This window comes from Parus major, chromosome 2 (genome assembly GCF_001522545.3).
Source record: "Parus major isolate Abel chromosome 2, Parus_major1.1, whole genome shotgun sequence".
NCBI classification, from domain to species: Eukaryota; Metazoa; Chordata; class Aves; order Passeriformes; family Paridae; genus Parus; species Parus major.
Window position 1 is genome coordinate 24,723,167 of NC_031769.1, and position 27,452 is coordinate 24,750,618.

General features: G+C 41.7%; 1 long non-coding RNA gene across 1 annotated transcript; it reads left to right on the top strand.

The window, feature by feature from the left end:
• Positions 1 to 18,470: 18,470 nt before the first annotated feature.
• On the top strand, positions 18,471 to 21,968 carry LOC117243861. The gene is made up of 2 exons (XR_004495782.1): positions 18,471 to 19,110; positions 21,541 to 21,968. It is a non-coding gene; the product is annotated as an uncharacterized LOC117243861 (long non-coding RNA).
• The last annotated feature ends 5,484 nt before the right edge of the window (positions 21,969 to 27,452 follow it).

The window sequence follows — 27,452 nt, forward strand, 5'->3', positions numbered from 1 at the left end:
TAGAACATAATTTAAACTGTTCCTTACTTTTGGTTGCTAAGTCAGAGAACCAAAAATTATCTGATAACCCTGGATAATGCTGTCTTTCTAGGAATATCCTGTGAATAGGTTGTACAGAAGAAGTGGTTTATCTGACAATGTGTTTCTTATATGGCCTTTACTGTAAAGAAAGAACAAGGGTTTTTTGTAGTTCTGGTTATATGGGTATAAAATTGAATTTGACCTAAACTCTATTTCTACTAAGACTTGTACACATCCATATTAACTCATTGATCCTCCTGGAACCTCCTTCAGTTACGAAAGAGCTGAAGACATGATTGAAATCTACAGCAGGCCTAGAAAATAAATCAAGCCCTTTGCACTTTGGTCCCATGCTCTGTCAACATTTTCTCCTCTTAATCTTTGTAACAGAATATGTTTTGCATATTATAGTAACACTTGTAATTCAAACTCTATTGCTTATTCTTCAGGGCCTGTAGATTAAGAAGATTCATTGGTCCCTTTCTACATTTAGATGTATTTTCTTACTCAACTTTTCACCAGTCTGAACTTCCCTAGTCCCTTAAGTTTTCCCTGCATGGCAGGCTGCACAGATACCTCATTCTTACTGCTCTCCTGAGCTCTCCCCTGGTCGCCGTGTTTCAGGAAGTTCAGCTCCCACCTCATCCTCCCTTGCTACAATGTAAAAGTGTTTGGACCTATTCTCACTATAGAGCAGACTCAAATTAGACTTCCAGAATGACCAGCTGCATTGGGCCATTGATATGACAAAGCTGGCTCTAGTTGGCAAATTTTCAAAGTTTTAAATGCACCTAATGAAAGTTTGGCTTTGGATATCCCCTGCCTGTGAGCAGTTGATCTGCTTTGATTCTCCCAGTTACTTACAACTAGCTATTTGTATATTCAATGGACTCCACTGTGTAAGGAAACTGTTTAAAAATACATTTTGAAGATATGTTTTCACTTCATGTGGTTTTTTGCCAGCAGTGTGGTTTTTAAAAATGTTTTTTAAAACCTGTTCAGCTCACAACTATGAAGCTCTACCTCAGAAGGCAAAGCAGAGTCCTTCACTTGCTGAGAGTGCTCAAGGGATCTGCTGTTGGAGCACATTGCAAGCCCTGTGCACTGCTTGAAGGCCTGGTAAAAGTTTTGCTTTCTTGTGTTGGAAAAACAGTGATAAGGTTGTGCAGAAGCAGGTGGGAAAGGTTACTTAAAAATTGCTTCAATATGGCCCTTGCTATAACATTATCTGAATTGGCCTGGATATTTAGAAGAGAATTAGCCATAATGATCTCACTCCTTGTCCTTTTGTTTCCACTTTTGCTAGGAAAAAAAAAATAATTTGATTTTGCTATGAAGTTCAGTTGAGGTTTCTGCCTGGATCTCCTGTGTCCAACCCATCTCTCTGCCATGCCCACGTCTTCTCCGGGAAAGAGCACTAAGGGCACTTCCAGAGATGGAAAGCCACAGCAACAAAATTGCTCCCATCTAATCCTGCTGTCTTGATTAATGTCTGCTACACCAAAAGAGGTAGCAGGTCAGCCAGGTCCAGCTTCAAGGGGAGCTAAGTGTGCCAGTTTTCCCTCTTACTCAGTTGCTCCTCTGTGACTGCAAAGCAGCCTGTGTGGAGATCCCATGGGTTAGGAAAGGGGTGGTGGTTTCTCAGCTGGGTGGGAGCAGTCTCATGAAGAACATTTGCCTGCTACAGACAAAATAGCTGTTCAGGGAGACTGAAAATTATCAGACTTCAGACAACCATCAAGCCCTGAAAATGCATTCCCTCACTCAAACGCCAAAGTAGCAAATGTATCACATTCTTAAAACAACAGTAAAATCTCATTTTACAAAATTTATTTTTGAGCCACGACCGACTCAAGATTGTTTTAATAAAAGAACAGAGCTCTTTCCACCATCCTATAAATTAAAAGAAATTTTCAGCTTAGAGCAAGATTTTTGGTCAAGTTATAAAACAAAAGTAATCAGAGAAAAATGTGGAATACTTATGGAAATGAAGATAGCAGTTTCTATAATTCTCAACAACAGAGCAGTATCTGTAAGTTTTATCCATATGTACTTTGCATGTAACTGCAAGAGTAATTGGTGGCAGAGCCCCTTGTTTTCAAAAGACATGCTAAAAGCAGGTTTCTGGCCACATTTCAACAATAGTTTCAGTTATTCAAATTAAATTTGCAAGGAACCTTTCTACTCTGTCATAAATTCTCTTTGCAAAATGCTGTGACAATGAATTCCTTAAAAGCAAGTACAAGTGGGGTAAGGTTTCCAGGGAGAGTTAATATCTGTTATTTGACCAGCTGATTTATCCAAAGGCACGTTTGGTTTTTTACATTCAGATTTCTTGGTTCACATTTGATTTGTATAAAATCTTGAAACAACATATCTATTCAAAATATTCATGATTAATTCAAAGGTTTTCAAATATTCTTCTCCAGCTTGTAGAAATTTTAAAAAATTATAACCCTCAGTTGCTCCTGCTGAATTTTGTGTGCCTTGCATTGAGCAAATTTACTTTTGCTCTTTTTTACCATTGGCTCTATTCAAACAAAATCCTCCAGTTTTGCATTTGCTGTCCAAAATTCCTTTTAGTCTCCTTTTTCTCTACCTTAAAATTCCTCAAGTGTTAAATCCCATGCTGAAAAAATTGTCTTCACACAATTCTGTACAATTTAATACCAAAGATATTTGGAAGGCAAAAACATTCCAAATGCTAATAATAATCTGAAAGGGGACAACCAATTGTAGTAGGGAGAGCTTAATTTTTTTCCCCTCAAAAAATAAAATAATCAAATAAAAAAAAAATTAAAACCCCAAAACACTTCTTAAGAAAAGAAAAATTTAAAAAAAAATATGGGGAGCTAGAAGTGGCTGGGAAAAGATCTTCTGATCTGAGGAATGATTTCTTTTTCCCCCACTAGCAAAATAGGTATGGAAAATGTAAGTATGCACAGCTGTGTTTATTCCAATGATTAGACATTCTATTTCTCTGTGACCTCTCTGCAGTGAGCTGGCAAGACACCTGGGTATGCTTAGAACTGTCTCATTCATACATTTACATTTATTCAACTTGGACCTTTCTTTCTCCCCCTCCTTGCCCTTTTCTTTAAAAAGACAACAGAAAAAAAAAAATCCTTTGAATCTGGTCCACTTCTTGTTCTCTCTATTTTTATTGTGTTGGCAAGGTGTTGGTTAAGACTCTACCAATGCTTTTACACATTTTAAATGACATCATTGGCACTATTTTAACACTGAGCATAAAATTTTCTTTTTCAGGGCTTTTTCAGGCTGAATCAGAGTGAAGAAGTGGCTGCAGTGGATCATGTAGTGTGAGTGCACACGTGCTGTACTAGGAAGGCAATAGAATTTGCATCCCAGTGTTTTTATCTCCCATGCTCTACACCTGCACTTGCATTTTCTTTATGCAAAGTATGTGTGCATGCAAAATCTGAGCTATCCTTGCACTAGTACCTGGCAACTCTGATATAGATGGATGTTTTGTGGACATGGAGAAGTTTGCTTACAAAAGAAGGTCAGCACAGAAATTTTGCAGACTGTGCTGCTGGTGCAGAAGTGAGACAGGGTGGGGTTGAAGGGTTTCCTCACCGTTATCAAAGAAGTTTGGTACAGAGCTGAAATTCCCTCCTAGGTCTTCTGAGTCTTAATCCAATGCCCTACCTGCTCCTTCAACCTTGCTCTGCAAGTATGCATCAGGCAGGGAAGCAGTGCTTCCATATTTGTTTGTCTTCTACTGTTACACAAATCAGAAGCAGAATTTCCAGAAACCGAAAGTTGCCAGATAAATTCCAGACTATTTCCCTGAAACTTATTATAGTTTGTCCCCTGCTTCTTTGGATATCTAGATATTTCAGAGCACTAAATACTGACTGCAAACTGTAGATCCAGTTCTTTTAATAACTGCATCTTAACCTATTGCCATTTTCCTTAGAGTTACTCTCAGAAATTTGAACTGCAGAAATATGACTGTAGGTACACAGAATTACAGTAAATGAAATAATGATGAGAAGCATTTGTACATAAGGCACTCATTTTCCTTTCCTTTCAGATTACCTGGATTCATTACCTGGTCTTCACACTGTGTGCTGTATACAATACGTCTCGTTTCTCCTCCATTCTGCAAAATCAGCTTTCTATTTTTTCTACTTCAAAACCATAACTCAAAAGCTCTGAATTGCTATTAGGTGTTAGTCAAAGGTGCATTTGATTTGCTGTTTTGGTAAGTTTTTACAAGAAATATTTAGGAAGGGGTGATTCCCTCACATGTATTAGTATTTACTTAACATGTGATTAGGATGTATCCTGTGCAGGATTGAGTATGCAAAGAATTCCACTGGGATCAGTAGCAATGGTTTATGCTTAGCACCCAGCTGGAGTACCCTCCACATACAGAATTAATCTGTATGTTTTCTATTTGATGTATTATTGTGTTTATTTTTTGTTGTTGTTATTTGATTTATTATTGTGTTTAAACACAATCTGAAGAGATAATTACTGGGCGATTTCTTGCACCCTACTCCATAGCAAGACTGAAAAGTCTTGAAATTCAAGTGCAAGAACATGAAAACCCACCTTTTCATGTGCCCCCAACATCATGCTTCAGAGCTGGAGAAATGTAGACACATTGAAAGTATCTCACAAAAAAAGCAGTCCTATAACTGGATTTGTAGGGAAGTGCAAGTAAAAAAACTGAGATCAATGGGTTTCTTTGTATCGGTTTGCTTGTCTTTGGCTAGCCCATTAATATATTGGAATCCATAGGGCCAAGTCTTCATAGTTGGTCTGTGGAAAAGGGAGGTAAGTAACTTTGGCAACACACAAGGTAGAAGAAAATGAGAGGAGAAAATGAGAATAAAAATGAGGAACAGAAGTAGCTAGGCTGGAAGCAGAGGGAGAGGAAGCATTGATGGGGGTGCAATATGAAATATTTCCTTTGTACTTGACTGGAAGTCTCTTCAGGTGGAACATTTAATAAAAAGTCAGACAAAATGCTTGCTTATACAGTCATGTTTCTAACCTTGTGTTTCACAGGAACAAGCTCTACTGGAAAGGGTAGCTACATGTAGTATTTTCCCCTAGTGGCAAAGCTGATTTGGCAGGTTTCCACCAACTTAATTTATCTACATGAGCTAACAGAAAGGACAATTATTTTTTTCAACTCCTAATATTTTTAAAATTTGGATATCTCATTTGCCCACTTTTAACATGGCTGTGAAGAACTTGTTCTGCTGAACATAAACTGAAGCACTCCAGGAGAGTGGGGGTGCTGCATGTGATGGTGACAGGGAATATGCCCTGTACCATCAGAGACACCATGTGCCCTAAGTGACATCAGGAGTACTATAGATATTTCCCTCTCCTCAGAGGATAGAGACAGGGGGTTTGCTTGCCAGAAGCACCCTATCCTCCAGTGAAATGTAATGGCAGTAGGTGAGAGAATCCTTCAGACCACACAGGGTCACTCGTTGGAGGAATCCAAGGAGAGCATCCCCCTGGGATGGGATGAGGTGGGAGCCCGACTGCCTTGCAGCGCCCATGCGGCTGAAGCCACGTCAAGGTGGCTCCTCCGGGGAACAAATTTAGTTATGAGATTCCTTTGAGCTCAAAGCCTTTTGCAAAGGGTTGGGGAAGGGCTGCCTCCCCAGAGCCAGGTTGAAAGGAGGGCTGGAGGGAAAGGGTAGGAACCAGCACACGTCCGTGCCCTGGCCCCGAGCGAAAAGGTGGTGTGTTTGCCGCCTTCTCCCCTCCCACCTTCCAGCCACATTAAAGCCCAATTATTCACGCTTGATGTCAGCAAGGCTGGGCCCCGCTACCCGCTGCTCCCAGATCCCTTCCCCGAGGGCCCGGATTACCCCGGCGTGCACCATCAGGGTGGGGTTCGCGGGGCGCTCAGGCAGGCGGGAGCCCAGGGCCGGCACCCTCAGCGCCGCATGGCGCCGGCTTCATCCCTGCCCTGTGCCGGGGAGACATCGCTCCTTTGGCCTCTGAGGTGGGACAGTGGCTGTGGAGAAGGCCGGGGTGCCGCTGCAGCGGCGCAGGGCACCGCGGGCTCCTCAGGCCCAGCAGGCCGGCTGCTCCCAGAGGAGTCTGCCTCAGACGAGGAGACAAGAGGGAACACCCGACTGCCCCACGGAGCGGCCACAGGCACCAGGGGTGATCTGAGAATTCGAGAGGAAGGCAACAGCGCAGGGAGAGAACTGAGCTGACCCTTTTTTCCCCTCACCATTCACATGCTCACAGATTTTTATCAGGCTTTTTAGCTGCAGGGCAAAGTGTTTCTTTATAGTTCCTTCCAAAGCAAAGCTGCTGCCAGATCTAGGCTGCGGCTTCAGCAGCTGTATCCCATCCCCCAGGCCTGCACGGCCCCGCTCGGGAGGGCCTGGGAGCCTTGCACGGGCCTGGCGGGAGGAGGGTTTGTGGACCCCGGTAGGGGCTCAGTGCCGGGGGCATTTCGTGAGGGCTTTTGCCAGCTTTCGCCAAAGCGTTTACCAAACTGCACATAGTAATTTCGTTTACCAAAATGCACAAGCTCATGCCAAAATCCCGCTGCGGGGACGGGGATGTGGTGTGTGCAGCACAGGCAGAGACACCGCGGGCTCCCCTGGATGCGGGATGCAAGATGCAGGATGCAAGATGCAGGGCTCAGGCTCCTCTCTTCCCCCCGGCAGGAACCACGAGTCGCTGATGCTCGTGCGGTGCCGAGAGATCAATGCATCAACTTTGGTTGTATCATACCATAGCAGAGGAGGGCCGGGTGTGAAATCCACGGCGGTGGGAACCAGTGCTGCTCCCTCCTCCCACCAAGCCCAAGTGTCACATTGGTGGCATCCCAGCGCAGGGGCTGTGCAGCACCCACAGATGGGGAGGTGCATAGGCAAGCTGGCATGGAGCGGCTTTGCCCTCTCCCGGGGCTGACGACAAGCTGGTCACATTCTTGAAGCCAGAATATGACACTTTTACAGCCTGCCTGGGTTAGTTTGTTCTCTCTTTTTATTTTCTTTTTTCCCTTCCCCAGCGGAAACTTACTTGTTTGTAATGGGAAGGTTCATTGTTTTCACGTCTGATATTTCTTTGATTACTTAAAAAGAAATCCCAGAGGCTTGTTTTCACAAAATAGTGATTGCATAATTGATGTGATTATGATGTATTTTGCTGTGTCACTGCAGCTCAGTTGATTATTTTGAGAAGCTCTGAGCACTGTTAGTGCTGCCATGTGTTGTGCGTACATGGCCCAGGCTTTCATTCTCCTCCACATATGTACAAGAGCCTTTCAAACAGTGCTTCCTCTGGCAGGGACTGCATGAGACATTCCTCTGCACGAGGAAAATGATGCAGACCCACAAAGAGCTAATATGGGGAAATGATAAACACCGTGGGGTGAGAGACAAAGTTTTTTTCTGAATAATGGCTGTGAATAATCTCCCTACAATCAAATCTACCACGTGGATGAGCACACAAGTGAAACAGGCAAAATTCTAAGCTCTTTCCCTGGCTAAAAATGTACAGATAAAGAAAATACCAAACAGTCAGGTAGTCTGGAAATAAAATTCTTCTGAAAACAAAAGTAGGCAGCAGATTATTAGTGATAATAATTAGAGCCTGAAAGATGTATCAGCTACGTGCAGGGAGAAGTGTTTAAGAGGTCACCCAGAGAAACCTTGGGAGAGGGGATTGCCTTCCCTTAACTTGGCTAGAACTTTTAAATTCTTTTCAGCTTGAGGCTAGAGAGCATCGTAAGAGTCTTTTCTTCTGATAATAATATTTTCATCTCTTTGCTGTATTCTTCTTTCTTTTCTTTTTAAGTCAGGGATGAAACATTAGCCCCAGTAAAGCTTCTTGGCCAAATTTCCAGATTTCTGAACCTTTTGTTTTTCTCTACATGAGTGCAATTTTCACTATTTTTGTCCAGCAGTGACCTCTGGAATTCCAGAATAATTTTCCCTCCCCTTCCTGGTGCCCTCACGTGACCCAGGAACACAAACATCTGAGAGACCTCTGGGCATCTTCACATCTGCTGGTAGGTAAGATCAGAGCCATTGTGTGATGTATTTTTAACAGCAGGTGTTGGGCTTGGAGAAGGGTGTGTTGGGTTTTGAGGGGTTGGGCTGAATCTGCACTTAATTCTTAGTTCCCAGGCTATTTAGGAACAGCTTAAAAAACACACTTAATCTGTTTGTACAAATTTAACATTGTAAAACCACAATAAGGAATTGCTAATGAAGTGCAAGCCTGGATTTAGTTTCAGCTTTGCACCACTGCTGTCCTAAAAAAACAAAAAACCCACCCAAATAAAAAAAACCCACCTACCAACTTAAAAGCCGAGTCCAAGACTCTAGTTTACAACTCATTTTTATGAAATACTATTGATTGATTACTTGAAGCCTGTTAATTATTATTTAGTCATGGTTTTCAACACAAACTCCTTACAGCAGCAAAACAAACAGTGTGGATGTTTTATCTTTTGCCAATTAACACAGTTTGAACATGAATTAAAATAGGCTGTTAGCTCAGGGTCTGATTCACGATTGCATCTCTCCTGGTTGTGCTGCTGTAATCCTCCTGTTGATTTCTGTGGCTATGTGGGAACCTTGGTGCAAAATGAGAAAGAAGTTTTTTTAATTGACACCCTCCCCCAGCCATGTTTAAAGGATCTGACAGGAAAGCCTCACACACGACTCTTTCATGGTCTGTTAGTAGAAATTTATCATCTAAATTAGAGAAACAGTGTAAGCAGAGTATTTCTCCCAAAATATCACTGAAATCCTATTTTCACAGAAACCACTCTCAAATTTTTTATCAGACAAATCTAAAATGGTGCTCAGTGTTCAGTTATCTGCCAGGTATAAATGGCATAAATGGATGATTACTTTAAATACATCTTCTCTGAGAAGGGAGTTATGGGACCTCACAGAAGGATCAAGCTGTGACTACTTTCAGGAAATCACCTGGAAATAAATGGTGAAGGTTGCTTGCATGTCCTTACATTCTCATTGCCTTTTTAGTCAGATAATTGAATTCAGTATGAGCTGCAATTCATTTCTGGCATCACTAAGGAATAAATTATTTAATATTTAGGAGAAGAGACTGAATGACCTTTCAGTCACAGCATCTATGATTATAAATTCTCATGGCCCCTGTCACATGGTTGTATCATACCAAAATAAAAAGGGATATTTTAGCCTTGTTGAAATTGGAAAAATTTTGATAGTAGTTTCACCAGTAAGATGGTTTCACCTGTTTCACTTTTCTACGCTACATTTGAATTTTACCACATAACATGTAGAGTTGTCTCTGATCAAAGTCAGAACAGCTATTTTTTAGTAGATTTTTTTAATAATTCTAATAATAATAATTTTAAATATTCTAAGGAAAATAAAAAGTTTTCCATTCACTTCAGTGTAAGTAGAATCTCACACAAAGTAGAGATTTCTACCTCAGTAGAGGTGCTACTGATTGTCGTAGTGAATGGGTTTGGAAAAATCTTGGTTAATGCACTCAGGATGAACAACCTCTACAGTTTATGCAAGCTGTGGCTGCCCTCTTGCTCTTCTCCATCTGGGGCTGTGGAGTGATCACTGTGGCTCAGGTTCTGCATCCTGTAATGAGATACAGCAATGGATATCATCCCCAAGCACATCAGACGCAAATGCCACTATCTTTAATGTGGTTGGAAGTAATTTTCAAACATTTCTATTCCCAGTTAGTTGAGTCCAGAGGGCATTATGAAATCTGTCCTGATTGTGCAAATTTGTTTTACACTGACTGGTTCCATAATTGATCTGAACTGTCTTGGAATGTTTTTTAATAAATATTAAAATAATTATTACTTGAATTCCAGAGATCAGTTGCCATACAGCTTGGTCTTTGCATCTTTCACAGCACAACAAATCTAACAAATGAAGCAAAGAATCTGTGGGACAGTTATCCAGTCAAAGTAGTGGGGAAGCCACAACACGCATACAAGGCCCTTTCATCTGCCCTGTGATGTTTTTAAGCTTCTGGAAACTTGCTTCATTCCATTTAGAATACAATTTGAGTTAGGGTTTAGATACTGAGGATGCTTTCAGACAGTACTCAGCAACCTGAATTGTCATAGCTGTCCTGAACTGACTGAGAAAACTTTTTTCCCCCCTTTCACCATTCCCAAGAGAATGAAGAGCAACCATCTCCTCTGCCAGACTTCTGCAGTTGCTAAGCAGTGTGTCTCATGCCTCTCCCCTCAGAGCAAAACAGCCAGAGAAAGAGGGTAGCTCTCACTTCAGTTCAGTAAATCCACTGCTAGAGTTTTCATCCATGTTGATTGCACTTGATTTCTCTCCTACTTTTCTCCCCACTTGACCCCATGATTACCTCCTGACTGGCTCTTCCACCGGGGCATTTTCAAGAGCAGGAATGCCTTCAACCACAGAAATTACTTGAGATCGGAGCCTGTAAAACAGACAGGCTCCCCTTGCTCAAAAGGGAGGAACCTCATTCCACATATGCTGCATGGATGCTCTGAACCAGAGATTCACCACCATTTTTCTTACTGAGCTTTGTACTTTGTGATGCCTGGTCTGAAAGGTGTTCTCTGAAAATGCATGTCAGGTCAGGCCTGGAAGCAGGGGGTAACACTTTGTTTGCAAATCCCAAAAGAGCTTAGATGTGATTTAGGTGCTTGGAGGCTCACACTGTTATGACCTTGGCAAGTTCAGGGGCGATATTTAGGAATTTTTCTGGCAGAGATATAGGCACCTCCAGGCATATGCAGCAGCTCAGTGAGAATGCAAATGGTGGTTCTGAGAAATACAGCGGCAGGTAAGTGGTGCTAGGTAAGTAAACTTTTTGTGAATCTAGTCCAAATCCACTGCATGTAAATAAGGATAATATCTGAAACGCTGGAACAGTGATCTGAAGGAAGTGTGGACTTGAAAAGAAAGAAGCTGATAAAGCCAGGAGAGATCTAACTGAAGAGAAAAAAAATCTGTTTATTGAGCTTGTCCAGTGAGGATTATGGAGCCATATTTAGTCCCCTGTTAAAAATCAGACCCTCTGCACTTGTAGACTACCTTCACTTACAGAGAAGGGTGGCTAGAATGTGACTGTCAGACTCAATCATATCCTGAGGGTGAGCTAAACTCTTACACTGTGTTTATGTAAAAACACAAGTGGTTCTTTTCCTCCCTCTATACCTTGATGCATAGAATTGCTGCAAGCAGGGTAATTAATCTGGTCTGTGCCTGCTCATCAAATCTTTCTTGTGGTAAGAACATCTCTAGTCTTTTTAAGTTAAAATTATTTTCATTTTGGAGAAAATTGCCTTGTGTTTCAGATTTGGGGTTATCCTACAGAATAGAGACACCCTGCTGCAGACTGCTGCCCATTTGAGGGCCAGAAGCAGTGCCTCCTGTACTCTCTTAGCTCTGGGCATGCAGATAGATGTGGATAGAAGCCAGAGCCCTTCATGGGAGCTCAGCCCTGCTCAGCTCCTCTCTCACAGCTGCATCAGTGCTGCCCTGACAACACTCTATGGGCTACCACAGCCTGGCTGCCCTGAGAGCTCCTTGTGTGTCTGTCTTTTTGCCTTCCCTCCTCCCCCTTGCTGAGGCTTGGGGCAGTCCAGCTGGGGACCCTTCTCAACAGTTCTTCAAGTTTTGATTCATGCAGCCAGCATCTATTTAAGTCCCATGGTAAGAATGCTACACTTTATATTTAGAGTTAGCTGAATTTGGACAAAATACTTTATCTCATCCATTACTAGAAGCTAAACTGCCTATATTGTTATTAGCAAAACATGTTTTTCTTCTTGGCCTGTCTTTTGTTTTGTGTGGCATCTACATTTTGATGTGGAGATCTTTTTACCATGCAAATACATCTAACCTCATCAGAATGGTTCATGTTGGATGCAGTATGTTTGTGCATTGGTGTTCTGGAAGAAAGCAGATTTTTCTCCATGACATATAGTTGGATTCACCTTAACCCCAAGAATGGTTGCTATTGTTGTTGCTTTTCTCTGCACACTCTAGAAGAAACACAGGGGAAGAGCAGATATAAACCAGATTTTTCAAACAAAGTCTTGACAGAACAATGGATGAAATGAGTCTTTTCAAGGTTTCTGTGTCATCAAATGTTACTGTTGACACTCTGAATGTAGCAATAGTTGTTACGCTAATTAGAGTGCTGTAGTTCTAGAAACAGGAACTGTGAAAAGACTGTGTCTAGAAGGTACTAATAATCTTTTGATACCTGTATTTTTGCCATTCTTTATTATTATAATGAGAGTGTTAATGTGCGAGGGAAAAATCATGTGTGTCCTTAATAGAGAATGAAGCTGCGCAGTTGTTATCATCTTAAGTACCATATTCATTTAAAATCAAGTAGGCAACTCAAAGGTTAAGAGGTTTAATGTTCCTGAACTGTACAATTGAAGTACCATAGTCCAGGTTATTGTTAGCAATTATTCAAAGTGCTTGGGGGTTTTTTAATAGAAACTTCATTTTCCAGAAGAAAGTCCTCAACTTTAGCCAGCATTGCAGTGTGACCATTTAACTGCACAAAGTACATCACAAGATGCTGTCATGATATAATTCTCTCCCAAAAGCTATTTATACACTGTTCAATAACCACCCTCCATCTGCAGTCTCTCTATAAAGTTTTCATGCCACATATATTTCCAGTGAAAAGGAGAACACTTGAGAAGTTCTGTACTTAGAGATTAATGTGATATTCCACATTCATTCTTCCCAACATAAGAAATATGCCATTTTTTTAGCAGCTTTTCCAAGCACAAGAAACAGGCTTTACTAAAACAGAGTGTACCATAAGCCTACTGGACTGTGTGAGAGGAAAACAACATGCACAGAATAAATGCTGTGGTGAAAGAGTACAGAAGGAAACCAAGTAATTGTAGGAAAAGAAGAAGCTTAGAGAGGAATTACAGATAGTTTAGGAGTGTGTTAAATGCAAAGCTGAACTCCCCATATTAAGCACAGGCAACCATAAAAGCTAATTGATTAGATGTGAATGATTATAACATGGCATTCACAACTAACCTTTCAAATGGGCCCCCATAGTGACCTAAGGGAGTGGAATACTGCTGGAAAAAATGTGTATGAGCCTGACTTTGCCCAAAGAACTTGAGAAAATGTGTTCAGGAATACTGCAAAACCTAGGACTATTTAATAAAAGGCAAGATTCAAACTCTCTTGCCTACTTTTCATGTCTTAAATCCCTCCAGGATATTCTAGAAGCAACAAAACTGATGGGTGTTTTGTATTACTTCTCTTCCACCTGATCAGTCACGGCTGTGTTGTTTTCTTTGGTCCCTTAATGGAGGCTTATTGCCAAATACATGTAATATGGGATGGCTGTTCCCAGTCAGGTTCTTAAACTCACAGCCCTCTACTTCAGTAGCTAATTTACAGTCTGATGCCTACAATTCAAGACCTTTCAGTTGTAACTTTAATCTGCTAACATGACTTAGGGAAGCTACAGCTTAGAATCAATTTAAGCAGCATCACTCTGGGTCAGCCCTAGCTGAGTTTCTTCCTAAACACTAACAAAACCCAGCAAGAAAGTGAATTCATTCCTGTTTAAAGATTCTCCCACAGCACAGAAAGACCACTAAGCCAAGCTACATGAGCATAGTTTCTTGCCTTTATTGATACGCACATCATTTCAATCTTACTTTATTAGTTCAAAAGTCTGAAGTTTCTTTAAACTTTGCTGTGATACATGTTTGTGTTCAAAGCAGTCTCTTCATATCAGTATGGAAGTGTTTCCAGATCCTTTCAAACCCTTGTAAGAGAAGTCATCAGTACCTTCTTGCACATTGTGCCTCTTAGAGAGAATCAACATGCTTCATAACATCATTTGCTGGTCAACAAATCATGGAGTTTAGTGAACTGAGACAAATATTTATCTCCATAGTACAGTTCCCTCACTTTTCAACAGAACATCATGTCTCAAAGTCAGCATTTAAAGCATCTTTGCTATTACATAAGGGCACTATCTGATGAGGCTGAGACACAGTTCCTTCAGGATGGTTAAAATAAAGTGCAAAGAAGAAAATGGGACAGACCCAGAATATGGAATGATAGACATCACCTTTACCAATGTATTCCCTTATTTTCAGCTGCTTCAGTAATGGAGCCATGTAGAAATCCCTTAAAATGAGGTTCTGGCTTATCTGATCAAGTAACCTAGGAAACTAGGGTGGCTCCCTAGGCTTTGAATGTCTCTTGCAAAGAGTTCCTTCAGATCCTTGCATTGCATTGGCCCGGCTGAAGGTGAGGATTGGAGGTGCTGGGCCACAGCAGCATCACTCCAAGTAATGAGGGTCCGTGATGATGAAGACCATGCTGGGGATGCTTTCTTCATTCATTAAGTGTCACAAATCACCAGCATTAAAAAAAACAAAGCCTGAAGGAGAAAATAGGTGCCTGTGCTCCTCTAACTAGCTGATTCCCCTCACCTCTGGCATGATCCCATCCTAGTCAGATTGACTCAGAACCAGTCCTGCTCATCCAAGCCACAGCTGCGTCAAGGCACAGTGAGAACCAATCAATCCCACCGACTACATCTCTGTTTCATGACAGTTTAATCACCTAAGACTGTCTCTTTGTTGAAATATTTGCCCCTGGGGGTTTGAATAGCAGAATTATGTCAAGGCAAACAGAACCAAAAAGTGAAAAAGGCACTTTTTCTCATCCAAATTCTTTGGAGTTGATACAAAAACACCTCTTCTGTCGTGTTTGCAGCAAGCATGCATACATGTCATGAGCTCTTAACCTCATGCAGTCATAGCTCACAATTCAGCTGAAATGGCTGCATTTTACATTCTTCATTTTATTGCCGTCAGTGATGACATAAGTTAGAGGATACAGCCTAGAAAATAGTCAGTCTCATCATACACGTCAGCTGAAGTAAAGAAAAGGTAACAGTCAGTGTGAACTGATGGCAAGTATATTATTCCCTGGGCCATATTCACTATGGTGAAAATCAGGAATTACTACTGAGGTATTCAGAGTTAAATTGCTCGGTAACCAGGCTGAGTGGAAACAGGGTCAGAGGAACAATTTCTATTCCATTGGTGCCTTTTTAGGTTATAATTCTGAGTGCACACTGATATTTTCCTCATCATCATATTTTTGTACCATTTGATAGTATATTACTGATGTGGCTCTGGTTGCTCTGTTGAGATTCACATAAAAAACCAAAATGATGAGATAATAGAATCAAGTACAGAACACTGCTAATGTGGGACCTGAGAGTGTTCACCCTTCACTGAAAGAAGCATCCAGAGGTGCTTGTTCACAATTCACAGTTTTGTTAAAAATAGCTAATCAAACCAATATTATTAATATATACCAAAAAAAAAAAATCTATCCTGTGCACAATTAACACTACTGTAAGGAAAACACTTTTTTCAATGGTGTTACAAAAATTATAGGTCGTTGTGCCCGCCAAAGTTATTTTAGCAGAGTGATGTTGTTAGCACTGGAATTAAGCCATGTTTTCATAGTCAAATGATAGGCCTTTTCTAAGGTCATGCCCACGCAGTACAAAGCCCACTAAGTGCTTCTTTGTAAAGGCTAAATGGAATTCACACTTCTACAGGCAATCATTTTATTATGATCATATGAGTATTCACAATGTAATTTTTAACATCTTGTAAATAAAGCAGGCCAGTATCTAAGGGCAATCATTATGTGTCAATTTGAAAAGCTTCTGATTTCTGGCTTTCACTTACAACATACAACATACCATACAAGAAAATTAACATTTGTTACCTTACTTTGGTCTTTCAATCATGTTTCTGTCTTACAGTTTTACAGAAAAGAAAAATCCACTTAAACATAATAGAAATCAAGGTGTCACCTTTTCATAGCGAGAACTACCAACTTGCACATAACATTATGCATTATATAAGTGGTGTGGAACCTTTAAAGAAGGGACGGCGAAATGCCAGTGCCTGAGTTGAGGATAATGCTCAGACTTGACTGGGTGTTTGGTTTTCAGCACCTGTCAGATAAACCTAGACCAAAACATGTCCACTTTCATTATCTGACACAAGCGGATATTAACCCAATTAATAGATGACATATGAAAGTGAATTTCTAGGTAATGCTAGGCATGGTCTCTGCTCTACCCCTCAGCCTCTAGCCCTTATCAGGGTGTCTTTGCAGCAGGTGGCTTTCAAGTCATTATGAACAGCCAGCAACCTCCTCCAAGAGTTTGTCTAAACCTCTTCTAAGACATGAGTACCTCAGACCTCAGTGGCAGCCTGGGTGATGCCTTCCCCACTGTAGCCATACAAGTATGGCAAAGGGCAGCGAACTGCCAGCAGGCTGGTGTGTTTACATGGTCTTGCAGGACTGTCCAGCTTGACCGCAGTGACTTTTTGTCATCTCCTTGTAAGGAGCCCTCCTATGCAGAAATACCGTAACATAGGTGTCAAACTAACTGGGTACCATACCAAGGGGAAAGTTTAGTGTTTCAACATTAAAATCCAAAGATATCTCAAATATGAAACTCATTTTTGACAGGTTCTATCTTATACACATTGGGGTTTTTTTTTCCATGTAGTGAGCTAGGTGATGAAATATAAAATATGCTTACTACAGTAACAGATTATATGATACTGCAGAGATGGCTGTCAAATTGGAGGACAGCCTGAAATCCAAAGTGATCTGACAAGCTGAAGAAATTGGCTGAAAAACAGAAAAAGAGAAAATTTAATAGAGTCACATGCAAAGTATTAAATTCAGGTAGCCATGATCAAGCTAAAGTACAAAATGGAATAAAATTGGCTAGGGAGCGGTTCAAAGACAAGGCAGGCATTAAAATGGAGCACAGGTTGTATGAATCAACCCTGTCACACAGTGGAAAAGAGGTCTGACTTTGTGTTGGGTATCTGAAGAATGCTTCTCTTGGGGAGCACAGCTTGCTGGACATCTGCAGACATCCTTCTGCTTTACAAACCACTAGTGCAGCTTCAGGTGCAATGACACACTTAAGTTTGGCTACTGCACATCAAGGAAAGTGAGGACCTCTCAGAGACATCCCAGAGGTAAACAATCCAAAGAGTCCTTTGAGGAGCAACTGAAGAAATATCAAGAGTCGGGCTATGGACACCAAAGGGGAAACACCATCAAATATGTAAAAGGGTTTTGTAAAGAAGCGAAACATCTGATCACTGTTCCTATGGTGTCAAAAAGCAGCAACTTATTTTAATTGCAGCAGAAAGACTCAGGCTAGGCACTTTGAGAAAAATCTAACACTGCAGACAGTGGAGCACTGAGTTCTGTTGGCAAAGTACTGAAGCAGATGTTGCGATAAATCTTATGGACAATTTGGACAAATGTGTCTCAAGGACAGCATGGAAATGTTGAGCTTGCCTTCTAAGTCTCTTCTAGCCTTTTCTTTTGATTAGCTTGGATGTGAATCTTATCCATGGGGCCTTACTTGATATAGAGCCTTTGCAGGACAATTCTCTAACTATCCTGGGAAAGCAGATCCAACAAATAGGCAGCAGGGTTATTTCCAATATGTCTAACAGGGTTGAGGAGCAGCTCTGAAGGACAGGAGCCTTGTCCTTAAATGGGCCTCTGTATTGATTCATTCTTCAGATTTAGCCCATCACTGGAATTAAAGGCCAGCTTTTTAAAAGACTTTTGTGGTATCACAAATGAGAAAACAACCCCTTTGCCTTCCTTTTATTTTTGAACACTGTAATTCATGAATCCTGCTACCACAGTCCACTGGCTCAAATCACATTGCATATATTAGTGCCATCTTCACATGAAAAGTTTTATTATTTTGTGATGCAAAATAGCGTGATACAATTGGGCTTGTTTGTATCAGTTCATGCCAGGGAAAGTGGGGAGACATAATTTGTAGTGTCTCCATCACTGTTTTTACAAATCTCATGTTTCATGGCTGGTAAATACAGAATTTATACAGATAAGTGGCAATGAACCATAACTAAAAGATTAAAACATAGGTCCAGAGACCCCAGCACCATGCATTACCTGTCAATAGTACATTAAGTCTGACCCAGGAAGAGAAAGGTAGGGCCTGCCTTCTCAAAAGGGCTTACCATTTTAAAAGAATCTCACCATCTAAAATAGATCTTCACAGCTAAAGATGCTATTTTTCATTTTTGTGCACATACAGATCATGGAAAGGCTGTGAGTCCATGACTCATAAATATTTCTTAATCTCATTTTCTTTGGGAAGTTCTAAGATGTGGTCTCCTTTACTTTGCTTTATTTTATTTATTTTTGAACCCAAAGCCTCAGTTCTTTAGAAAAGGGGAAAAGTTGCTTTGAAGTTAATTTTATACATAGAGGCAAACCCTGACCATAAAAATGCTTTCAGAGGGTCACAACACTTCGAGTTGTGCTAACATTTTCTAATACCAGGGATAAGGCAAACTCCTTTCACCTTGATGTGAGATATTAAACTTACTTAGGTTTTATGGGTTAAAAACTGTATCATGCAAATTAAAATTAAATTTTAAATTAAAATTTGGGAGGACTTTTTCCTTTGCTATTATCAGCATTTCTACACCCAAATTCTCCAAGGGTGCCTCTGAACTTGCATTCACCATGAGTATGGCTTTGCATTTGTGGTGTTACAGCTTAGACATAACACAGATGGTTTTATCACAACATCCTATATCTCTTTCCCAGCTGATTACCTGACTACCAGATCCATTGCAGTCTGAGCTCTGTTTTCCCACTAATCTCTCCCTTTTTCTGTGCTTTCCTTGCAGTAGTGACCTCCAGAAGCATTTGGTTCTGCCACAGCAATGACAGCACCTCTGCCATGACACTGCCAGCAGGAGAGCTGGATGCAACCAGGAGCTGTTTGGTTTCCTGAGGAAAAGAGAACACTTCCAGAAACAATAAAGCTGAAGGCAAAACCAGGTGGAGGAGGACATGTAAGCCCTAGCAACCATCACAGTAGGCATGCTCTGTCCCTAGAAGGGCAGGTGAGAAAAGCAAATGGGTCTTGCTGTCTGGATGATGCCACACAAAACCATGGAGGATATACCCTTCAAAATTGACAAAAATAGCAGCCAGAGGCAGAGCAATGGTAAGCTTTTTGGTGCAGAAAGTTAAAAATATGCTGTATTAATATTTTATATATGCACACATTTATGCAATGTGATCAAAATAGGCCAGTCTATGGCTGACATATATAGTTCTATCACAGCTATATAGGATATATGATACTGCACTCCAAAAGTGAGTTACTTCCACAAGTACTGATGTCTTTTCATTACAAGCAACAAATGCCCTTGCAGAATCAGACACCCAAAATCACTCATAGCTGCTTCTATGAGGCTTGATCACTATGACTTGTTATCTAATTTTTTACTTTAAAAATGTGCAGTCTTCTTTGTGATGCATTTTTCACTATTTCAATTTCCATCTTTTTAGGACATCCTTAATGTCCACAATTTTGGTGGAGATGCAACCAAAATTAAACTGAGTCATGTTTCTTAGCACAGTTTATAAAGAAAAATGTTTAATCTTCCATGGCACACCTTAGAGCCTAACTGAAGAACAGCCTCAAACATTGGTCTTTTGGTAAAGTACAAGTTTTAAAAACAGTAATTTAACAGGGTTATGATGCAAATGCATTTATTTAACCTCCATAATTTTCTCTGAGTTCAGTGAATACACATAAAGTGCTTGCACGCACATCAGAGGCATGCCAGAAATGAAGCATGTCCAGTCCTCTCTGGGACAAGTCCCCTGTCACCTTTCCTCAGGAGTGCCAGTCTGAAGACAGTTCCCTAAAACTCTGTTCTACCTTCAAGTCACCTTTTCCAACTAACCTTATATAGTGGAGAGAAGGGTGGGTTTCTGACAAAGTTTCCTCTCCCTTATAAAGACAGGAAACCTCTCAAAGCTCTCCTAAATAATGTTCATATACTTCCAAGGACCATGTTCACATTTTACCACCAAACAATTATTAGAAAGCAATGTTATCCACATACTCTGTTTCCCCACAGCTCCCCACATGTATGTCCCCATTGGCTGAATGCACCTGTGATCACCCACAGCCACACCACAACCTCTCCTCCAAGGTGTGGTCCAGAATATCTATCCCTAAATGTGTCATTCATAGAAAGTTTTTAGAGTCCTTGTCAGGTTCCCACAAGTTTAAAAGGGTATTGGGATGTATCAGAGGGATAACGTGAAAAAGGACATCCAAGGTGGCTCAGACCATTTGAGACAATGAAGATCTTGGCATGTTCCCAATTTAAAGAGTCTTTTACAGCAATAGACCTTCCTCCTGAGACTGTCCAGGTCTCTATCAGTGATGCAACCAAGAAAGCATCACTGTTTAAATTCAGCCAGTGAATAGTGAGAGTAGCAGGACCATGGCAAGGTGAAGGGATTGACACCTACTTTGGGGTGAGAAATGTCACAAGGTGTGTATGTGTCCACATGCAGAAGGGCTGTGGTTTCTTAAGCTTCAGGGGGGCATCCAGAGGTACTATGACTTGCACTAGGAAAGACTTTGATGTGTTGTAATTTGGTTGCCTTCAGCATGGAAATCCTTGTTATGGTGGTTCTGTAGCTTCATTTGAAGGCGCTTTAAACCATTTTATTTTTAAGATCTATCAGATAAATGGTAGAACAAACCTTTGAGTGAGCTGGTAATGCATGCTTTAGGTTACTTTATCTCTGGGAATGGGCCAAAGTGGTTTCTGTCTGTGTGCGTGTGCCTGTGTAATTAGCCCGCAAATTCAGACTCAGATAAAAATAACTCGGCAATGAATGTAAATTATCAGGGCCATGATATACATGGCTCCTAAAATGTGATTCTCATGCACTGAGAAAACAGGGATTGTAAAAAGTTAGAGAAATCTCAACTTTCATTTCAATCCCTGGAAAATGCTCTGGGAGAACATAGATACTCCCTCACTTTAGTACCTTTCTAAAAAGGGCAGCAAAGCAGAAAAGCTGGACCATGCCTGAGGAAGTGCCTAGGACACTAAAGCCCGTGGCAGAGTCTAGGCAGATGTTGAGAAGGGAGGCCATGGGTTGCAGAGGTTGCAGGTTTGGAAGCAGCTTGCTGCCATGGAGGACCCAGCAGGGTGTGTGACAGTTCACACCTCCTATCCCAGGCTCACCAGCAAAGAGCTCAAGAAAAGCCAAGCTCAGGTCATCTGCTGACAGAGAAGACTTTTTATATCCCACCTGTCTGGACTACACAGGTGAGAGTCTGGGCACACTTAGGCTTTTGACCACCCCTCCAAAGCACTTCAGGGACATCACTGCCCCATGAGCAGCTCCAGGGCTTGCACCTCAGGTAGTGCCTACAACATGTGGACATTCCTTCCTGCAACCAGGCAGTCCTGTGCATGCAGAGCAGCCTCCAGGAACCTCCACCCAGCATATTTTTTCCTTCCCTGCAACATGCCATGACTGTGGCCAGAGGTGCCTCCACAGAGCTGATAGAAAACCTATGGAAACAGATCTTCAGCTATCCTCTTTTGTCTCTTCACAGGAACCAGGACACACTGTGGCAGTGCAAACTCCTGCTGCCACCAGTAGCCCTTGCTGCCACTGGAGATGTACTGGCATTAGTAATGACAGAAAAATTCAAGAGCCATCTCTGGAGGGCATTGTCCCAAGATACTTTCTACTGATACTTCCCAGAATGAGTTCAGAGGAGCTGTAAGCAGCCACTGTTGGCACACCTGGGCAATGTCACATGCTGTAGGGAGATGCAAGGGAATGGAAATACATGAAAACATGATGCTATCAGAAAGAACTATAGCTGTAAAATTTAATAGTGTGATTTGTGAAGCTGACAACACCCACCATAAGTCACAAAATAAAACAGAAATGCACGGAAACTGTAAATCTTTCTGAGAACAATTGGTGTAAACCTTTGTTAAGTTTTATCACAAAGAAATACAAACATCATATAAATTCCAAACATCATTTTCCTGTTCCTAGCCTTGTCTCTTCTCCAAACAGTAGTCTGGAGCCCACCAGGGAAAGGACACTTTATCTTTCCTCACTGCTTCTCACTCACTCCACTCTTTTTATCCTCTTCACCTTGTTTTGCACAAGGAGGTAACCCTGTTTTTGGAATCCCAAGACAAAAGGAACAAACACTTTCAAGACAGATAACTGTTAATACAGCAAGAGGTAGGAGACACGGAGTTATAAAAACCAAAGCCCTATCCTGTGATGGGGAGCTCATGATGGTGGGATGGGCTCTGGTCAGAGTGTGCAGCTCTATGTTTCCGTGTACTCTGACACTGCCCAGATCATGGTACATGGTTCATTTGCCTCTCATGGGAAGAGAGGCTGAGTTCCAGACCAGCTGGTTGAATTCCTGTCCAAGATGGTTTTCCACTTACCCTGTGTTTCTACAGCAGAGTGATTGCTGACATCAGGAACATCAGAGAAGTCACAGCAGAGCAGCCCTGCTCTGCTGACTGGAGAAAGTGCCAAGCACAGAGAGGCTGATCTGTCCTTTCCAAATCAAACCTCTCCATTACCTCCTGTGGGTCACTATCACACTGGGTAACAGGATACAGCAGATCTTGCAGGAGGATGGGACTGTGGATGACCTATGGCTTCAGCCCCAAAGAGTGGATGGGAATAGTGCTGAAATCCTTTTGCATCATTTGACCTGTAACAGCCCAGCTGTATATCATTTTCCTATAGGAGAAGAATAAATAAATGGCACTACTCAAAATCATCCCAGAATTTTGCAAGACATTCAGTTCCAGGCTTTGAAATACAATCCACTTAATCAACCATTTTTCACTGGAATGACACTGGGTCAGTCCAGTGTTTTTTGAGGTTTACACTCAGCTGTAGTTTTGCTTGGAATGTGAACATCACTAATAATAGAGTGGACATCCCCAGCTAATTTTTGAAAGGGAGAAAATTGCTTGGTTTTCCCTCTAATGAATACCTCTGAGGTCCTGCACTGAAGAACTCTGAACACAGAAGGTTATAAAAAATAAATTAGTTCTCTCCCTCCTTTTCTCCCTGCCATTTCCAACATTCTCACTCCCCAGTGCCAACAGCATGCCACGGCATTTTTATACTCAGTCACCTACTTCAGGAAGGACATATTTTGAAGCGACCACTGCACTTCCCACTGCTCAGCTATGTATACCTTCATTTATGAGACATGACATGGCATGTGGATTTGTATCCCAACAAAAAAAGTGCTGAGTGTCTCCATGTGTACTTAACAGCATCCACTTACCACTCATACAGGTGAGCAGGGAATGGAGTAATTTGATTCCCAGTATGACCAGCACTGCCAGGCAATGCTAGAGCACTGCTGTTCACTTGTTTGCAGAGCCTTGCGCAATGTTCAGGACCCCAGGCAGCGCCATGGAGCAGTGGCCCCTGTGTGCAGGGTGATGAGATGTGCTGCATGTGCCATGCTGAGTCCTCTGCACCCACGGGCACGGTGCAGCCTGATATGTGTGACAGTGGAGCACAGGAGCTGCTGGCCAGGGAGGATCTCTTATGAGTGGGTGCCTGAACAGTACCCCCTGGGCTCACACCTCAACACGTCAATGACTGCCCATGAGAAAGCAGCTTCTCTCACTATCAACTGTTCTGCTAGCATGAAACTTAGTAATGCTACCTAAGCCAAGGTTTCAGCATGGCTGTTTATGTACACACGTTGTATCTCAGGTTTGCTAACTACAGATTGTTCAAGAAGCTTTATTGATTTTTTGAAAGAATAACTGTTATTTGACCATTTTAAATGCTAAATATGATCAAGGCTTAATATCAGAATGATGATTGAGTTATGTTATTGTTCAATGCATTGTAATTTAAGTAACAAGATTTCATCTAGCCATCTTTTGGGTACTTTTGAAATAGAAGTATTGACAGAAAGCTAAGTATTATTAAGTGCAACAAATTTACCCAAAATTTCTATGTATGGTTTATATTTAATTTCACAGTCAACTGCAAGCTGACCCCAAATCAATGATCTGATTTTCTTTCCACCTGTGTTTGCAGATGCCATATGAACTAGTGGCTAAAGGAGATAAGGATGTATTAATGACTTTTTACAAGTCCCTGGTGAGAATTTATCTCAAATGCTGTGTATCACTTTGATGTTCTCCTTTCATGAAGGAACTTGAGTTAGAATCAGTGACCCTGGAATTAGCTTTCCAGTACTGTTGTCCTGTGTGCCAACTGGCATATGAGAATGAACTGAATTGATTTATTTTTCACAACTATTCAAATGATTGCAAGAGCACAACCTCACTTCAAAGCATACGCTAGATTTAGCTGCAACTATAGGGCATCTCATTTGGGTAAAAAATACTGACTGGGATGTAGACAAAGACACAGCTGTGTCTCTGGCATTTGAAAATGCATTGCACTTGGGTCTTGGTGAGGTGATTTCTCAGCTCCACTGAATCACAGGTAGTCTTACCACTAGTTTTAATGCAAGATCATCACTTCTAGAATTAGCTGAAATCAGTGCTATTATCCGTATTTTCAATGACATTGTTGAGATCAGAATCTGGTCCTTGTTTTCCTTTTTGGTGAACTAATATATTTAGAAGCAGAATCTTGAATTCCTCTAGAAGTTTGTAAAACTCACATCTCCAGACCCTTCCGCAACACCAAATTCTCTGCTTCAGAGAATCAGAAGCAGAAGCATTCCAGCCCTCCCAATGAAGATTTTACTTCCAAGCCTTTTGCCCAAGATCCCCTGAAAGGTCTATTCCCATCCAGGATGGAGTGCATGGAGTGACCCAGGGTGGAGCAAACTGCCTTGTGCTGACTGCTCCGTGGTAACCTCTATCAAAAGTGCTGGTTCGTGTCAGTGTGCTGAGGGAGGCAGCAGTTTTTGCAAAGCAGCTACTGAAAGGCAGCTTGACAGGAGGGATGCAAGGCATGGCAGACACAAGCTTCCAAGGACACCAGAAGCATAGGACCCAAAATAACTACTTGGAATTGTTTATGTCTGTGTCTGGCCTTGTTGGTTTTACTCTTTCAAAGCTCTTGGACATGAGGGGTGTTTGTAGCATATAACCCAAAGCATCTCACCTAGTGACCAATGTGGGGTACCAGCTATCATGGCCATTTCGGCAATGCCTCCCCAGACACCTGTGGGCAGGCTACTGCTACTGCCTTCCCTCCTCGGGCACTGCACAGCAGAGCCTGCCTGCCTTGCTTCACCCCCTGCACTGCATGCCTCAGATTGCGCTGTGTGCGTACCCACGCGCGCACACACATCCCTTCTCCCCTTTCACCTCCTCCCCTTGGGTCCAAATGGAACCATGAGTCACTGGGGGAAGTGCACCTGATGACCTCAGCCATAGAAACAACATGAAACATCAAAAAGCAACCTCATGTGGGAGCTGGGGACCAAGCTAGCTAAAGCCTAACTGGTGAGATATTCATATCTGGGGTTTTATCTACTTTCACAGCATTCTCCAAGCAATAGCAGTTCTTCACTGTAGGAGTTTGACAGATATTCAGACTTTGAAGAGGTACATAAAAATTTACATCTGGGACATTATGTGATACGTCTGACTGAACAAAATGCAAATAACTGAATTGTCAGAGATGGAAAGATTATTTAAAGCTTAAATGTTGCTTTTAATCTACAGATGTATCTGGCATTGATTGGAATAGGGAAGTTTAATATGATCAGAAGCAGAAGCATGAACTTTTGCTATTGGTACTGTTTGTGCATCATTAAAAAGGATGGAGAAAGTAATTCTGGAAAAATTAAATTGTCATAAATACCAACAATATTTCAGTGACAATGTGAGAATGCATGTTGGTGTATTTAAATTGGTCAAGATTTTCTTGAATGTTTTCTGAGGCAGGAAAAGCATTTCTTTCCATTTATATACCTTTTAAAGTAATGCTAGAAATTATTTTTAATAACACAAATACTACCCTGTATGGGAGCAGAGCTCTTGTGGTGCATTTGAGAGCAGTAAATCCTATTTTCTACCAAGATTAACAGGTTTTGCAGGCTGAACGTGCCTGAAGGCAGCAGTACTCTACACACCCAATTTTTTACAAAACACAGCAGGACAGGTTCATGTCTGGTATAATCCCTTTGCCTCCAGAACATGTCAGTCTTGGAAAACTGGAAGCAAGCATATGCTCCAGCTTTCCACTCAGGGGCAGTTTTTCTTCTATTCCCCCTAGATCAGATCCACTTCCTGGGCTTGGACCTTTTCTTCACAGAGGCAGGAAGCTACAAGGTCAGCTCTGTGTAGTCCAAGCAAGAAAAATAATACTAATCTTTCAGTGGAGAACTAGTGCAAAAATCAGAGATGGGCAGGACATCATGGTACAGACCTCATTCACAGGCCCTGTGTGGAAGTGGTTTGGGCTGGAATCTCACCAAACAATCCTCTTCCTTCCTTGGAAAGTCTGTGGAGATCCAACACCTTTCCACTTATGCAGGTGATCTCCTGTGCATCAGAAGATAGTGTGAGCCAGACCAGGAGCTTCACACTACTTTAGTGTGGTGGATTCAGTTTGGGATCTGGAGCAATAGCTATCAGCTCATCCACATGAAAATGTAGCCAAGTTTGCTGCTGTTTCCCTGTGTTGTGGCAGACGTTGTTCATGGCTGTGCATCCACCTCACTACTGCTACACCCATGCAAACTGGAGCCTCACCACACGAAACAAGCTGATCCAGTTAAAATTCTCCTCTCTCCCTGTCAACACACAGAAATGAAGATAGAAACTGCTGCCTCCGTGTTGCTCAACACGCCGGGCATTTGAAAGGGCTTTTAGGTGAACGTGGAGCCAAAGTGTCTGTCTCCACCCACTCTCCTTTTGCCAAAGAGGTAAGAGGGAAAGAAAACCCCATAAATATAGTCCCCGTCATTGTTCTCTGATTTCAGTGGGTTGCTGGAAGTGTGTGCATTTAGCAGAGTTTCTGCAATAAAGCACCTCCCTATTTTGAAGGGGAATAAGTTCTTTTCTGTGTGTGCAATTGACTCAGAGACTTGTTTGTTCTGCAGGAAGAGTTGCAAGATTAACTTTGAATACTTTTATATTCAGTAATGAAAAAAGACACACGAACATGAGGATTTGGGGAGGGCTCAATATGTCCTTCCTTCTTGCTTTTTACACAACTAGAAGCTGGGCATGAATGACAGATTGCAGCTTCAGTCCTGGAAATAGTCTCTTGAGGCTTAATCCAAAGAGCAACAATGACATCACCAGAAACCTGGTTCTGCTCCACTGAAAAACCAAGCAGCTGGCTGAAGGTGTGACTGCAGTCAGACTCCAATGGTCAGATTCACAGCAGAGAGAGGCTTCAGTGTGATCAGTTGAAGCTGCCAAAGACAGAAGCACTGTAAAGTAGTGTCCTTCTCCAAGGCAGCAGCTCAGTCTCCTGTACTGGTGCATGTTTCAGAAATGAGGCAGTGACTTGGCT